At 46.8% G+C, this 16,645-nt stretch overlaps 1 long non-coding RNA gene across 1 annotated transcript in view; it reads left to right on the top strand.

The window, feature by feature from the left end:
* LOC107537690 (uncharacterized) overlaps positions 1-16,645 on the top strand; it is a 78,052-nt gene that overhangs the window by 12,206 nt on the left and 49,201 nt on the right. The window contains exon 2 of the long non-coding RNA XR_001603251.2: positions 7,203-7,314. This is a non-coding gene — a long non-coding RNA (uncharacterized LOC107537690). The remainder of the gene's footprint in view (positions 1-7,202; positions 7,315-16,645) is intronic.

Raw genomic sequence — 16,645 nt, forward strand, 5'->3', positions numbered from 1 at the left:
TTCCTCTATAGTAAAGCTTAAAAGGGTAAGTCGTGCCCTTTTAATTCAACTTGCATGTCACCAAAAACCTGAGAGTCCTTAAGACAGTCTGTGCCACTCTCACCCTAAACTGCACCTGCCCCCTACTCTCTGCTCCCACCTTCTGAGCACAGACCCATGGACTAGGTCCATTTCATACTTGTTTTCTGCCAAGCAAATTTCCCCTCAAAGGAATGAGCCAGGAATAAAGATATTTGGTTGATTAAAGCAGATGGCTTGTCAGGAAATGGCAGCTCCTCCCATGTACACCCTTGACAAAAGAATCCCCCCATTACCAGGGACTCGATCAAATGGCAACTTTCTCTTATTCCTGATGTTCGCATCTCGCAGTGCCGAGAGAAAAAAAAATTTAAAAAAATGAAGCCCCTCTTTGTGAAGCTTATGCCCAGGCAAAGACTCAGAAGCTCTTCAATCATTTATTGATTTTCTCTCTTGCCATTCCTATTGAGCATGATGTCTTTTTTATCCCACACCGAGGGGCTTTGTGCGTATGTAACTCCTCGTTAATGTGATCACAGAGGGCAGATCTAAGATGTGATTCGAGTAAATGAAAGCTTCTCCAGAAGCTATCCAGGGAAGGCATTCTCTCCTAAGACCTCATCCGTGCCTCTGAATTCATTAGCTCGGAGCACATCACACCTCCAAAGAGGCACGTAGACTGAGTGTACATACCTCAGAGAGCCCAACTCCGCAGACTGGCACCGAGTCACCTTCTCCCAGCCTGAGCAGACAAGGCACGCATTGTGTTTACTCCAATTTTCTCATTAATTTTGCTGGCTGCCTGACAGCCTCTGCCTCCCCAGATTAGATTTCTGGAATTAGACTCATCTTAGTGCTGCAAGAGAGCTGCACATCCAGCCCCCTCCTTCCAGGCAAAAGTGCCCATCCCCATTTTGCAGATTAAGGCAGCTGACGCTGTGCCAGGAAAGACCTCTCCAAACTGGTACGTGCTGAGGAGATGCCTCCCTGTGCAGGTCAGGTGATGTGCCTATCCAGGAAGGAAACCTCGCCCAAGCGCCGCCTGCCACTGTGCTGCAGTGTGCGGCGCTGGCCTGGATTTAGACACGGTGTTTTAAAATGCAGCACTTGTCCTGAAGGATGGCTATAATAAGCCATGAATGCTTTAGTGCAAATGAGCTCGATCAGATTGACTCTAGCCACCTAACGGGTCAAGAGGGACACAGAGAGATAAATCCTAGTAAAAGAAAGGAATTAAAAAAGGCGGCAGAGGCAGGAATAATAAGGGGCCCAGGACCCCAGGAACATCAAATGGACATTGGGCACCAGGTGGGGTAATGAAACGGAGAAAGGCCAAGAGAGCACAGGGAGCTGGAGCAGACAACTAACTCATAATCACCCAACAGTCTTATGGGGACTTGAGATGATGTCAGACATGTCTCTGAATATCTAAGCTCAATTCAATATCTGTGCGACATTGAATGAGGCCCCTAAGAATCCCTGACCCCTTTGCAACTATCCATAGCAAATAATAACAACTTAATTCTCCAAAGGCAGAGGGGTGAATCAAAAGATTGCTGGAGAGCCCTTCCCCCAGGAAGGTTCTGTGAAACACAGGGAACCCTGCTCAGTGAAGAGAACCTCAGGTTTAACCCTTCCCAGCCTTAGTGTCATAGTCAAAGCCAGAGAGACTGTATTTTCATTCTGAGCTCTACCATTGCACAACTCACTGAGCAACCTTAGATGAGTCCCTCAACCTCTCTGGGCCTCAAATGTCTTGTCTACAGATAAATCATAAAACCTACTTCACCAGGTTACTGGGAGGTTTCAATAAGACAATGTATGTGGATCACTTTGTACAGCGTTGGGCACAAATTAATGCTTGGTAGTAATAATTCAGCGACTGTGCATCCTTGTCACCATCAGCAGCAGCATGCCACACCCACCAGTGATCTTGTGTCCCCTGGTGGGTGGGTGGTGGTTCAGCAACGTCATGGTGAAGGGAATGGGTCCTGGAGTCTGACCATCCTCTCAAATATGAGTTCTAATGGGGACCAGGTATCTTACCTTGGGCACATTATTTATTCCCAACTTTGGTTTCCTTGTCTGTAAATGGGAGTGATAAAAACGCCTGCCTCCAAGGTGAGAGTTAAGTGAGGCCTGACGCATGTGACTTGCCAAGGGTGGGGCCTGGCACACAGTAAGAGTCTCATACATGGGAGGCAGGGACCCCAACACTCCCTTCCTCATCCCCCGTCTTCTGTTTCTGTCTCTTTCTTTTTGAGACAGGGGTGGTCGAGTAGGTGTAATGAAATCCAGCTCTACAGGTGGTGGGAGTCGATGCAGAAGCCCTGCTGCTCAGCCGGAGAGGTGGATACCCTGTAGCCAGCCCAAGGAGCCAAGTCTGGCTTATTCCAGGTTTCAGAGTAGTAGGCTAGCTTTCGGGCTGCGGTACAGAAGAATCAGTTCCCCTGAAGTTGTCCCCATCAGAGTGGAGCTGGGGAAGCTAAAGAGTGGCTAAGGGGCTCTGAACAGTGGCTAATCTCACTTCAGAGAGAAAAGATAACAGGAATCCATTCTCAGCAATAAGCTCCAGTGACTGAGCCGTAGGGTCTGACCCATGTTTTCTGGAACCCTACCCAGAGCCACTGGCTCTTACCTTGTGAGGTTCGTGTTTCCCTCCTGGGGCGTTACCTCTTCTTTCCCCCCTTGTCTATCTTCCTGCTCCCTTCTGGCTTTCAGAACTCCCAAGCCCCACCCCAAACCTTCCATGTCCCTCTGTCATAACTGCCATAACATGGGGGGGGGTGTGCAACACCTTGGTCTCCTTTGTGTATGAGGCATTTTGAATGCGTACTGGGTGCTAAGGATGTGGGAAGAATAACACAGTCCCTGTTCTCAAGGAGATGGACCAACAAACAGTGGACAGTGCTCCCGGACAAGCGCTGTTGCTTCCGCGAGTGCTTTCCCAGAAGGACACGGGATGGGTGTACACAGGAAGCGCCTAATTCTGGCTGGGTGGGGCGGAGAGCACTATTCTAGGGGAGCAGCAGATGCGGGGCCTGAGACTGAGGGATAAATCTAGGTTTTTAAATAGTCTAGTCATTCAGCCAGCCGTCATTCTCGGTCTTCATCCAAACAGCTGTGACTTAGACACACATTCATCAAACAGGAGCCAACATTCCTAAACTAACCGAGTTTTGACATATGTATAACCCTCCGTTTTCCCTCTGCGTGTCAGTGACCCAGTAGGGGAAAAGCTTCCCCTCTAGGGCGCCTTAATCCCAGGGAGTGACTGAGGTGGAGGTGAGTGGGGAACTGGAGCAGGGAGGTGGTCAGGGCATCACTAACAAGGCTCCTCACTCCTGTCTGTGGAATGAGGGTTGGATGCTTTGCAGTCTCCAAGATTTATTCCTGGTGATTAAGCCAAGGTTTTCAAAATAGCCCAGTCCCTTCCCTCCCCCATCCGTCTCCAAGGCCAGAGCTCATGAGGAAGAGGAGCGTGGACTTAAAAGGCAGGCCTCTCCCTACCCAGCCATTGATCTGTCCTCCCTCTCGCCAGATCTTGCCAGATCAATGGTAGGAGCAATTTGTGAGTGACAGCTCACAGAGATAGCATGTTACATTTAAACCATTTGGGGTTTGAAGCCTTTTAAGTCCATCAAAACAATGCCATACCCTGCTATGTCTCTGGCATCATAACAGGCCGAGCAGGGCGAATCGTGACTCAACTTCCACGTGACCGTGTGACTGTGTGAGGATTAAAGGAAAGAATTCTTTTTTCTTTTTTTTTTTCTTTAATTCCTAGCAAATACAGACACCTTTTAGTCCAGTTTTCCCTCTGATTCAATGCCACGCACCAGTAAATCTGGAACTAAGAAGGGCCCGGTTTATCTTGAAGTATTAAGGGCTTAGTGAAGCAAAGAAACTTCACTCCCAGGGTCTGGAGGAAGTTACATATCCTGTTACCTCTATGAAGGTGAGGACCATACTTGCTCTATCCCTGGTGCATTCCCTGGCTTTGCTCAGTGCCTGGTGTGTAGTAGATGCTCAGGAATATTTGGTGAGGCAATCAATGTTTTTAACACCATCTCTACAGCCCACCCCTGTCCCACGCAAGCTTTCTCTCCATTACTTCATTCCAGGTAGTGTTGTCATTCATGCCACCTCCTTGGGTATCTACTTCAGATGATCCATTCTCATTGCATCCCTGAGTAGATTTCAGTCTTGCAGCTGAAACCATTCACTTGTCGACCTATGGAGGGCCTATTTGGGCCAAGCTCCCAATTAGTGGCAGGAATGCAAAGACAAGAGACATACGCAAGATGCCCTTGAAGAGATGCCAGTTTAGGAGAGGAGGCAGGGTTACGGACATCTAAAATCAAGGGCATGAGCCTGGGTAGAGATGAGTAAAGATGGAAACCGGAAAAAGGACAAGTTCTCAAGGCAGCCCCATCAGAGAGTTCTGGAAAGTGAGAAGTGTCTAGTTTTGGGGGTTTGGACGTTAAGGGTGTGGAACAGTGAAAGAACTCTAAAAGGAATGGCTTTGGAGTTGGGTATGTGTGTTGCCTGAAAACAGGCTGGTAGGGCCAGGATCCCTCCCCATTCATCCAACCAGAGGGGTCGTACCCAAGCTCAGCTTTCCACAGGACCATGGCTTATCCTCGTTTGATAGGAAGGATTCTAACTCTCTATGGACCCCTAGCTTCAAGTGTGGGGCAGCTAGTGTCCCCCAAACTATTCCTGTAAGTGACTGGCATCCCAAGATTGGACTAATGGCACCAAGGAGCCTGTGTGTTCCTCTGTCAAGGTTGTTTTATCACTTTTGCCCTATAAATGAGAGAAGAGCAGGGCTAGTGAGTCCCTGGTAGAAATCAGATTCTCACTGTGGGCCCAGCAGTGGCTTCTTTCTGCAGGGTATGGGAGCAGCAGCTTTGTAAGTTTCCCTTCCCCCAGTAACACCTATTCCTTAACTTGTGCAATTCAACCCAAGCCCTGATGCATGACAAAAAGACCAGGAAGAGGTCCACATGACATGGACGTGGGGACATGCAGAAATCAGCAGAAAGGGCATCCCAGAGTGAGCAGGGCACACACTGGAAGAAATTGGGGGATACAGTGAAGGGGTGACAGTGTGCGTGGGTCCTGGGAAATGGCCTGCAGGGATGGCTAGAGTCTTGTCATGCAGGGCCTTTGTGATAGACAGCTGCTGGTTCGGCCTGCCTGCCTTCTTCCCTTGTTTCTGGTAGCAGTATATTGATATTTCGTGGGGGAAACCTGCTTCCCCATACATAGCATGCAGTCTTGTGGACCTGTCGGTCCCAGCCACACACTGGCCAGGAGGGAGGGGATCTACACCATCAGCATCTCTCAGGGATTTAAATCCTGAGCAGAATGACACAGCGACAGAAAAACCACAGCACCCACTCACCAGATGTAGTCCTGAGGGAGGGAGTCTGTTTCTGCCCTGCACCTGGGAGCCGCCTCTGCTGGCCCTGCCCAAGGCCCCAGCTTTTCCTTTGCTTCTGTCCACCCCACAGCCTCCCATTAAACCCTCCTTGGGCCTGAGTTAGACTGAGTCAGTCTGGTGGCTTGCAAACAAAGAAAGTTAACACAGCGATTTTCAACCTTTTTCATCTCATGGCACACATAAACTAATTACTAAAGTCCTGCGGGACACAGGATATATTTTTTGCTGATCTGACCAAAAAAAAAAAAAAAAAGGTATAACTTTGATTCATTCACATGGAACAGCTATTGTTGTGTTGGCTGTTGTCTTTTTTTTGACAATCTAAGGCAAAAGAGGTCAGTGCCCCTGTCTAAATAGTCAGATACTGCATGTTTTAAAATTTTTTGTGGCCCTGACTAGGTGGCTCAGTTGGTTGGAGTGTCGTCCTGCGCACCAATAAGGTGGTGAGTTCAATTCCTGGTCAGGGCACATAACTAGGTTGCGGGTTTGATCCCCGCAACCTATCTCTCTCTCTCCCTGTCCTCCCTCTCTAAAATCAATAAACATATCCCCAGGTAAGGATTAAAAAAAAATTCTTGTGGCACACCAGTGTGCCACCACACACCCTTTGAAAATTGCTGCCTTAACAGGTGGCCTTGAGCACCAGGCTGATGCAAAAGAATGCCAGCCCAGGGCACAAATAACATTAAGATCCATGCCTTCTTTCTGTACGGTGCTGGGCAGTTCCCTCACATCTTCCCCTAAAGTGGCACAGTTGGGGCATTTTACCTACTCTAGAGATACTGGAAGTTGAGATTCAGAGAATTGGGGACCTCCCAGCCTACCTCTGTGAACTCAGTCTCTCGTTGGGGATGTTCAATTAGAGAGAGATGTGTTGGTGATCAACTCCAAGCCACCTCTGAAGCCTGATAAAGAAAGTAAAGTTCTGTGTGCACGATGGGTGTATGTATGCTGAAGTGTCCCTGGATGGTATTCCAAGAAGCCATGACATTTATTCGACAGTGTCATTTGCAGGCATTGCTCTTATTGATAAAATTGAAACCTACCGCATCCTCCAGAGCCTGGTGACAACCGTCCTTCCTGGAGCTCTACCTGGGATCAGGCTTCCCTGGCTCTGCCCTCTGCTTTTCTGAGTAGGGCCCTGGACATGGAGAGATATGTAGTGTGGCACTGGGAGGAGGCCCTCCCAAGCAGAAGCCCTTCATCTTCAGGCTCCCCTCCAATAGGCAACAAGCTGTACACACATGCCCATCCCCTCCCCAGGTCTTACTTCCCTGGGTAGAAAGAAGGAATAAAACACAGGAGATGTCAATTCCAAACTCTTGAGGGAGACTCTGGGCCTCTAGCCATTTGGTTGTTGGGGCTTTAACCCCTTGATGATCTGCATCATCAGCCGCAGGCCACCTTGTTCTTTGGCCATCAAGCCTAGTTGTCTTCAAGCCCCGTTTTCATCTTACCAAGCATGCTTTCTGTGCGATGCATACTGGGTAAGGAAATTAAATCTAAATCCAGGCGAGGGAAGACAACTTAGGTCTCTTGCTATTAAACATGTGGCCTGATTAATGAGGAATTTCTTATCCTAGAATCTCAGAGCCAGAAGCAATTTTAAAGGTCATCTATTTCAAACTGTCATCTAATCCCCTCAAATTAAAAAACATATATACATAGATATGTGCATACTGAATGCTTCCGGGCACTGTGCTAAGTATTTTACATGCATTTCTCTCGTTAATAGGCTTTGAAGCCTCACAACAACCCTCTGCATCAGCCGCTGTTATTATCTCCACTGTCCAGACCAGGAACCTGAAGCCAGAGGTTTCTGTCGTTCACTGCAGGTCACGAAGAGAGTAAGTAGCAGAACCTTTTCAGAGATGGTGGCCTGGCAGCAGCTTGGCCAAACCTTATGTGTGCGTGCTTTAAATTTTTCAATATATTGTTAGTAATTTAAGATTGGGAGTTTGACATGAAAAATAGCCGGATTTCGCCCTGGCTGGTGTGGCTCGGTTGAGCACTGTCCCATGCACCAAAAGGTCACCAATTCTCCCCTAGAACCTTCAGGAGGAAAGCAGCCCCCAGACACCTTGACCTTAGCTCAGTGACACTGATTTTGAACTTCTCACCTCCATAACTATAAGAATATATTTCTGTTGTTTTCAGCCTCTAAGCTGATGTTGATTTGTTACAGCAGCAGTAGGAAACTAATACAGCCACTATTCTAAAATACTCCCTTCCCCCTCATGAGTATCCAACTTAGTCTTTTATTAGTATCCTTCCAGGCACTTATCACAACTTGAAATTACTTTGACTGCTAGCTTAGTTTTGGCTCCTTTGACTGCTAGACTGGAAGTCCCAAAAGGACAGTGTTCAGCACTTTGTAGAAGCTTGGCAGATATTTATTGAAAGACTAAATTTGTTATTGAATAATTGACCTCATTATCCAGCCCAGGCGCCTTCATCTGAGCACATTGGAGGTTGAAAATGTCCCTACTTAATGGTGGAACTTAGAATCGAATTCATCTAGGTGCAAGTATTACTCTGAAGTACATGAAACAACCAGAACTTTTAAAGAAATTGGGCAGCAAGGCCAGTGACACAACAGACAATGCACCCGAGATACTTTCATTTCTTGTTTCCTACATCCTTGCTACTCTCAGCACTATCTAGGAGCTTGTTAGAAATGCAGATTACCAGGCCTTGCCCCAGACTACTGAATTAGAATCTGCATCTAGCAAGATGTCCAAGAAACCTATATGCATATTAAAGTCTCAGAAGGGCTGCACTACGTATATGGTTGGGGGGACGGGGCAGGACATGCTTCTGGAAGAGATAGTACAGGTATGTTTGCCACCAGCAGGTGCAATAAGCATTTGCTACCCCTTTGCTGCCACATTCCATCACCTGCTCCCTATGTTGAATTCTCTGACTCTGCTGAGGATGCTGCTTAGTCCCATCTCTCCACCCAAGTCTGTGTAGTCAGGCAAACAGATGATGAGTTTTTAAGCACCCACAAGCCCAATGAGAACCAGGCCTAATCAGTGGAAGAAGTCCCTTCCTGCCAGTGGTGGTGGTGGTGTCTGGCTTTGCTGAATGGTTCCCTGCATGATCCTTCCAGGGAGTAGAAGCTAGAAACTACTGAGGGCATCTAGGCAGCTGTGTCTGGAGTTGTCTGGAGGTAAAAAGATCAGTATTTGCCAAGAGTTAGGGGAAGGGATGAATAGCTGGAGCACAGGGTATTTTTTAAGGCAGTGAAACTATCCTGTTTGATACTGTAATGGTAGATATGTGTCATTATACATTTGTTAAAACCTATAGAATGTACAACACCAAGAGCGGACCCTAATGTAAACTGTGGACTATGGTTAATAACAATGCATCAATTACTGGCTCATCAAATGCACCAAACTAATGCAAGATGTTAATAATAGGGGAAACTGTTGGGGGAGGGAGTGGAAATAGGTGTTACATGGGAACTCTCTGTACTTTTCACTCAGTTTTTCTATTAACCTAAAACTACTCAAAAAAATAAAGGTTATTACTAGTAATAATAAGAGAGAGGAACATGTAGATCACTTTGGTTTAAATCTGGCACAGGTACTTAAAAATTAGGAGGCCTTAGGCAGGTTACTTAATCTCTTAGCCTCAGCTTACTATGAGGCTGTTAATATCCACCTCGTAGGACTGTTGTGACAAACAAGTTAAAGCATGAAGCGCCTAGTGTGTTCCTGGCATAATGTAGAAAGCACTTGATAAGCATTAGGCTTGGAGTATGGGGCAGGGATGTTATTTGTCTTCTGTAAACATTCAAAAAGCCATTGAAATTTTTTCCCTAAAGAATAGTTTATTGGTGTGTTTTTTTTAGAGAGAGATAAAGGGAGGGAGAGGGAGAGAGAGAGAAACATCGATGTGAAAGTACAACATCGATCGGCTGCCTCCTGCATGCCCCCACCAGGGATTGAGCCCACAACTTAGGCATTTGCCCTTAACTGGGAATTGAACCTGCAGCCTGCAACCTCCTGGTGCACAGGATGAGGCCCAACCAACTGAGCTACACCAGCCAGGGCAAGCCATTGAAATTTTACATGCTGGGAAACTGCTGCTCATAATTACCCTTCAGTCGTCTTCAAATGGCAACTCCTTGCAGAATGGATTGTCATACAGAGAAGTTAGAGGCAGGAAGATAAGTTAGGACATTATTCCAAGAAGATGTAACAGTAGAGATAGAGGAGAGGTAATGATGGAGGAGGTGCTAATCAGTGGGGAGTGTGGAGAGGGCCCACGGGAGGGTAGCGGGTGCCTTGCATAAAGACTGGAAATGTGAGGGTGGAGGGAGCCATCCCTGGAATATTAAACAGGTCAAAGAACTGTCTGGATTACTGAAATTGTTTGCCTCTTCCCCTGGTTGAGGGTAGTCCCCATGTCCAACTGCCATCAGAGAATCTTACATCATTTCTGCTCCAAAGCAGAAAGTGGTTTTTTACACAGAAATTTACCTGCCAGCTACACTGAAGCCTTGACATTTTAAGTGGTACCTGCCCTTTTGTGTCAGACGTGCCCCACAAATAAGAAACTGACAAGCTCCCCTAATGGGCATTCAGTGTTCAATGAAATGAGAACCCTGCTATGGGTGGGGAAATCTGGTGTCTGCAGAAGACAAAGGGGGCATCAGCGAAAAATATATTTTGAGCAGTTATCTTGAGGCCCTCCCTCCCACTGTTCCCATGCTCAGCCAAGCAAGGTCTTCAGGAGGAAGGCTGAGCAAATGGGTGCCTCCTCCCCGCCTCCTGCTGAGTCACCATGGTAAATTGCAGCAGGCAAATACAGCTACCTTGCAATTAGTAAGACCAAGCCCCAGTGAGCACAGATGTTGGCCTCCTAGATTTGAAAATAAGTGAAAAAGCATGTTGGCCTCATACTCTCATAGGAGAAAGAACTGTGATGATCACATGGACCCATCTTGCCACCCCATGATGGAATCTCTTCTAAGGCGACTTCATTGTCATGTGCTTCCCTAGCTATGACTCAGGTTTACTTCCGATGACAGGGAGCTTACCCCTAAGCCAAGACTACCTAGTTAATTGGAGGCCTTAGAGTAAACCTACTAGTTCAGCTGGGAAATTCAAGGCCTGGATGAGAGAAGTGGCTTGCTCTAAGTAATCTACTAAGCTGGAGACTGACCTTCCTGGGTCTTCTAGACTTCAGTCTTGAGCACATTCACTAGGCATAACAAGGTGGTTAAAAAAGTTGTTCTGGGGTCAAAACCCAGCCCTTGCCTCCAGTCAAACCATTTTTCTTTTTAAGGTCCAATTTTCTTGGCTAAAAAAAAAAAAATAGGTACAAGAATAGTACCTAACTTACTGAGTTATTGTAAAGAGTAAATGAGAAAATGAATGCCTAGTACTTGGCACTGTGCCTGGCATATAGCAATATACAGTGATTTTAGCGACTAAATATAATTAATACTGACTCTTCCAGTATTTACCTACAAGCCCAGTTGAACATTAGAGGATCATATATACCATCCTGACTCTTGACTGCTCATAATTTGCTTCCATGGGGATCTTAGGATCTCAGAGAAAGGCAAGATAGCTATGGACTTCCAAAAAGACATGTTGACAGGAAGTGACTCGGGGTGGCCAGGGACATCCCCTCTCTACCAACCTGTGCAGCCCTGCCCACCAACCACCCATCTTCCTGATTGAAAAATATGGCCTTTGAACTGGGCCAAGACCTCTCCTCTGAGATGTCTTGAATACCACTCATCAGCACCTTGGACAGCGTACAAATGATTTCCAGGGAGGTGTCCATTCCCTGACAATGCCAGGTGTGTGGCATCTGTGATATTTGGGGAGAAGAGATACAGCAATCGTCTCCCTGAGACAAATTCCAAGGGAAGTTGTACAGGCAAGGAACAAGGCAAGCAAACCAGGAATACAACCTTCCAGATGCGTGGCTCTTCCTCCACCTCCCACAGAAAGCCCACCACTTATTAAAAGTTAGAAATAGAAAAATAAATAAAGTTGGTACCTATTCCCAAAGAGAGTGCTCAGAACAAAGTAGGCCCATTTCACGGGGCTGACTGGTTCGCCAGCTCCCGCTCTGCGGCATTGTTACAATTACAGCTATTCTTGGGGATGTAATTCATTATGAAGCCATCATTCCCAAAAAGCAGAGAAGAGCAAAAATCAAAGGTTTGTCATCTGGCTGTGGTGCATAGAACACAGCAGGCTGCCTGCTGGGCACATCCCGGGTGGCAAACAGAAAGCTCAGGGACAGACACACATTCCACTGAGCTCCTCTATTCGCCTGGATAAAACGATCCTATTTGCATCAAGGAAAGAAGGCTGCTGGCCTCTCTGTTTGCCTTCTGGGCAATTTCCAGTCAGCTGGCCAACGGAGGAGTTGCTGCTTGGAAAAGAGAGGGGGTGGCAACACTCCCAGAGCTCAGAGGAGGAAGGACAGTTACCAGTTGTGAGCCCCCACTATGTGCCAGCACTGTGCTGGACACCTTACGTGAATGGGAGAGGTATTATTAAACCCCATTTAGCAGACGACAAACCTGAAGCTGAGAGAGGTTGTTTCAGACTTTTTCAGTGACAGAGTCCCAATTCTGACCGTCTTAAGTGAGAAAGGAAAAATGCTGGCTCAGGTATAGATGTCAGGTATAGCTGGCGAGGACTCAAAGATGCCATGACTATCCATCTCTTGCCTTGGCTTTCTTTCGTAATGCCATCACCCCCTGCCAGGCTTTTTCTCTCGATTGTAAGATGGAGACCACAAACTCCTGGCTTCACCCTTCCAGCCTACCAACCCCAAAAGAGAGAGAGCTTCTCTTCCTTACTAGTTCCAGCAAAAGTCCCGGAACTGACACCCAGTGACTCGGCCTGGGTCCTGTGCCTATCTCCACAGCAAGCCCTGTGGTCGGGGCAGTGGGGTGCCCTAATCGGCCAAGCCTGACTCCAGGGCTCCCAGCTGGAGTTGGAGGAAAACCCACCCCTCAAAAGTCACACAGACCGAGAGGCAGAGCAGGAGTAATTCCTTAATAAAATTTGACTTGCAGCACCAAGAGAGGGAGGAAACGATATGAGCAAGCAACAGAAACCCATGTCCATTATAATCACACTGCTCACAAGTGGCCACTTAATTCCCATTATCGTATATGTAAATCACTCATCACACACCATGTGCTGCATCAGGCTGTTGCCCTGGAGCCAAGCTGTGTTACTAGCAAAGATAATATTTTATGTTCCCATTGGGTTCCAAAGGAGAGGAACAGGAAATTATATGAGGTCATCGAGACTCCAACCTGACACTTTCTCAGAAACCAACCATTTTCCTTTTTGGGATGATTGGGTGACCAGGAAGAAAGTCATCAGGGTTCTTCTGATGAAAGGTCAGATTTCTTATCATCTCTCCTGAGAAACCTATAAAAATATGATGCCTCTATGTTTAAAGCTTTATGGACTGAGAACAGAAATAAAAATTAAACATAATAAATAAGGTGTAAAGGGCTAATTAAGCCATTATTTTTGTCATCAAGAGAGTAAGGAATAATTTTAGAAATTTTCAAATAACAGCAATTTTTATATTTGTAGCAAGTGATTTATATGCATGGTTTCATTTACTCTTCACAACAACCCTGAGGTTGTTCGATCCAGGCTTAGAGATATTAAGTGGCTTGCCTGATACTTCCCGCTAGCGAATGACAAAAATTGAGGACAGGTCTCCTGACTTGAAATTAGTGTTCTTGACAGAAATCTATAGGCATTTCCATTCTTGCTGGGAGATGAAGTAACATTTCTTACAAGAGGATGTGTTTGAGTAGTACATCAGAAATGTTTGGTTATAAGTGACAGAGATCACATTCATACTGGGTTAAACAGAAATATAGGATATTTTTGTCTTACGCAATTAAAAAACCCAGGGACTGTAGTGTACTGATCCAGAGGCACATGTAATGTCTACAGGACTCACTCTATCTCTCAGTTCTTCCTTCTTCTGAGGGAGCTCCATTCTCAGGCAGTCTCTCACCTCAGGGTGCTAAGATTGCTGCCAGCTGCTCAAAGCTGACATTCTCCTAGCTTAGCCACCTTCTAGAAAAAAAGCATCATTTTTCTAAGAATTTCAGCAAAAGTCTGAGGTCTGAGTCTTATTGGACTATTTGAATCATGTACCCTCCTGATGGCCAGTGATACACTGATTGGCTGTCCCTAGAGTCAGAGGAGCAGGTTGAATTAGCTTCAACAGAAACGTGTGCATGGACCGAGAATGGGAGGGTGTTTATCAATATAAAATTAGGTGCTACTGCCAACAGAAAGGGTAAGAGATGCTACACAGATAAGAGCAACTGATGACTGCGTTCGGTATTTATTGTGTTCAAGAAACCACCTAAAAAGTATAACTTAAAACAACTACTATTTATTTAGCACAGAATTCTGTGGTTTGGGACTTGGGCCCACTCATGTGTCTGCGAACCGATGCCCCGTCTGCTTGGGGCTGATTGGTTGGGGGCCCTTGGCTGGGGTGGCCCACCTCTGTTTCACAAGGTTTCTCCCCCTCTAGCAGGCTGGCCCAGGCAGAGAATCCTTGTGGCAGGTTTCCCAGAGGAAAGGAAGAGTTCGTGCACTTTTTAGGCTTCTACTTGCATCACATTTGCTAACCTCCCATAGGCCAAAATAAATCACAGGACTGAACCCAGGATCAGAATGGGAGGAATGGGAGGGCACTCAGAGTTGCAAGGTAAGGGGGCATGGATTCGAGGAAGGGATGGGTTCGTGGCCTTTCTTACAATCTGCCACTATGGCCATTTCAAAACCAGTCAGATAAAAGCTTGTCAAATTAATGACAAGTTTAGGACGAGGGAAGAGCTCGGAAGCCCTTCAGGCAGAGGAAACAGCATTGGCAAAGGCCCAGAGAGAGGAAATACAGGTTTATTTGTGGTGAGTATGTGTGCTGTGGTTAAAACATGGGGTAGAGGGAGAGGTGGGACTTAAGGGCCATATTAGGAAGGGCTTTGGGTGCTGAGCCTAGGATTTGGACTTCCGTCTACACCAGGGAGTTGTTGAAAGGTTTTGAGCAGTGACACGATTCAATTTGCAAGTGCCAAGCCGGATTTTGAAGGGTAGCTGTAGGCAGGTGGCCTCCTCTGGAGAACAAAATCTCGGGGAAGGGGAGGGACTATGCCATCCTTGAAGGCACAGAGTCAGAGCAGCTGCAGAGTCTGCTGTGCTCCAGTGGGCCCCAAAACTGAGTGTTGGACTCATTTTTCGCCCTGGCATGTCCCAGATACTGAGCTTCCCCCTGTCTGCCCCAGGCTGTGAGAACTTAGAGATGATCTGTATGCTGAGTGCCAAACAAATTCTGCTTGTTTTCCTCATTGGCTTGTATGTGGCAACCCACCCGTCCCTGCATACCTGGAACCAGCTGGCTGTTGGTCTTACCAGCCCCAGATGTTTCCTGGTGCATCTTTAATACACTACAGCCCCTTGGGGAGTAAGATCTCAGCTCTAAGTTCCCATCGACTCCTCTGTTCTGAAATCCAATTCTGCTCCCTGTCCTGGTCTTGGCCAGCCCCTCCCACATGAAGCTAGCAAATAGCAAAAACCCAAAACCCACTTAGGGGTGTCATTTCTGGGCAGAACCTCTCCAAGCCCTGTCAGGAGCTCAGCAGGATTTGAAAATGGCTGAGATAGAGTGTTTCTATCCTCTGATTTGCTTAATCGAGCCTCACCTCTCAATAGAAATGCTTTGCAGTGTGGACTTTCTGTTTGTTTGTTCATTTGTATGTGTGTTTTACCAATGAAGCAAACGCTGGCCTGTGGCAAACAAAAAACAAACCCCTGGGCCACATGGTTGTCTTTCAAGAAACAATAAACGTCACATTCATATACCAAAAGTGAGCCTTCCAGCAACACTGCAGATTAACCATGATGTAGGCTTCATCCACAGGCCCCAGCTCACTGTGCCCAGGCCTGGATTGCTGCAGTGGCTCATTCATACCCAATTTCCAACTAACAGTGTCCTCTGGGGCAGAAGGCAAGAGCCATAGCATAGTGCAGGGCCTTGTTCTAAGCACTTTATATATTTTAACTCATTCAGTCTTTCCAAGTATCCTTTGAAGAAACTAAGGCACAAAGATGCTTAGGGACTTGCCAAAACTCATACCATTTGATAATAATGCTTCCTCCATGATTAAATGCTCAAACTAAAACAAAACTGAAACTAAAAGTAAATAAGTGGGGTTTTTTTAACTTTTAATACAATGATTTTAAGCAAATGGAGAACTCTGATCAATCTTATTGGAAAGAGCAGGAGAAAGTTCAAACATTACTTTGTATGAAACCCTCAAGACCCCATACACCCTTCCTGCCCTCTCCACCACTGGAGAGGAGTTGATTCCCTTCTTTGGGGTCCCCCTAAAGATGACCCACACCTATTCCTATCACATCACTTCTAATGTAATGCCCATAACTTCCTGTTTCTCTCTTCCTCAGTGGAAGGGAGCTTATCAGCATCTAGTGAAGTGCCTGGCACACTGCAGATACTCAACACTTAGTTGAAGAGCAAGACTTACAAGGGTCCCTAGGTCCTAGCCAGAGCTCATAATTGTAATGACTATATGCAAGTTATTGTCTGGTCTGTGCCTCTATTTCCCCATAAAGGAAAATTTTGGACAGTGGGCACCACTGGTTAGTTTCAAGTGGTGGTCAGAAAAGTTGTATCTGTGGAATCCTGAACTCAGAACCTGAGGATCGGGGAGGTGTGCATGGTAGGCTGCATGCAAGAACCAGCCTGCCCAGCCCCCCTGGCCATCATTGGCACTGTGTCTGGAAGTGGAAGCCCCCCTCAGTACTCATGCTGTGGTTCTGTGGCTGCCATATGCAGCGGGAGGTGTGATTGAGTTAGTAATGGCACCTCTCTGCATCCTTGCATTATCCACAGGCTGCCAGGTGACAGCTGGCATCTTTGGCTGCCATGGTAGACCAGGCAGCATGTGTCGCTCCAGGCACCCAGCTGGCTCTGTTAGGGAAGGACTGGTGAGGACTGCCTTCCTCCTGCTGAGTGTATTGGCTGGTAACACTGAGCAGGAGGGTGGGAGAGTCATCAATGACACTTGGCTGACAGCTGATCATATCCCAGCACAGTAGTTGGGGTTTGGGGTGGGAAGGGAAATTATCTGGA

The sequence above is a fragment of the Miniopterus natalensis genome, chromosome 4, assembly GCF_054644295.1.
Source record: "Miniopterus natalensis isolate mMinNat1 chromosome 4, mMinNat1.hap1, whole genome shotgun sequence".
Taxonomy (NCBI): Eukaryota; Metazoa; Chordata; class Mammalia; order Chiroptera; family Miniopteridae; genus Miniopterus; species Miniopterus natalensis.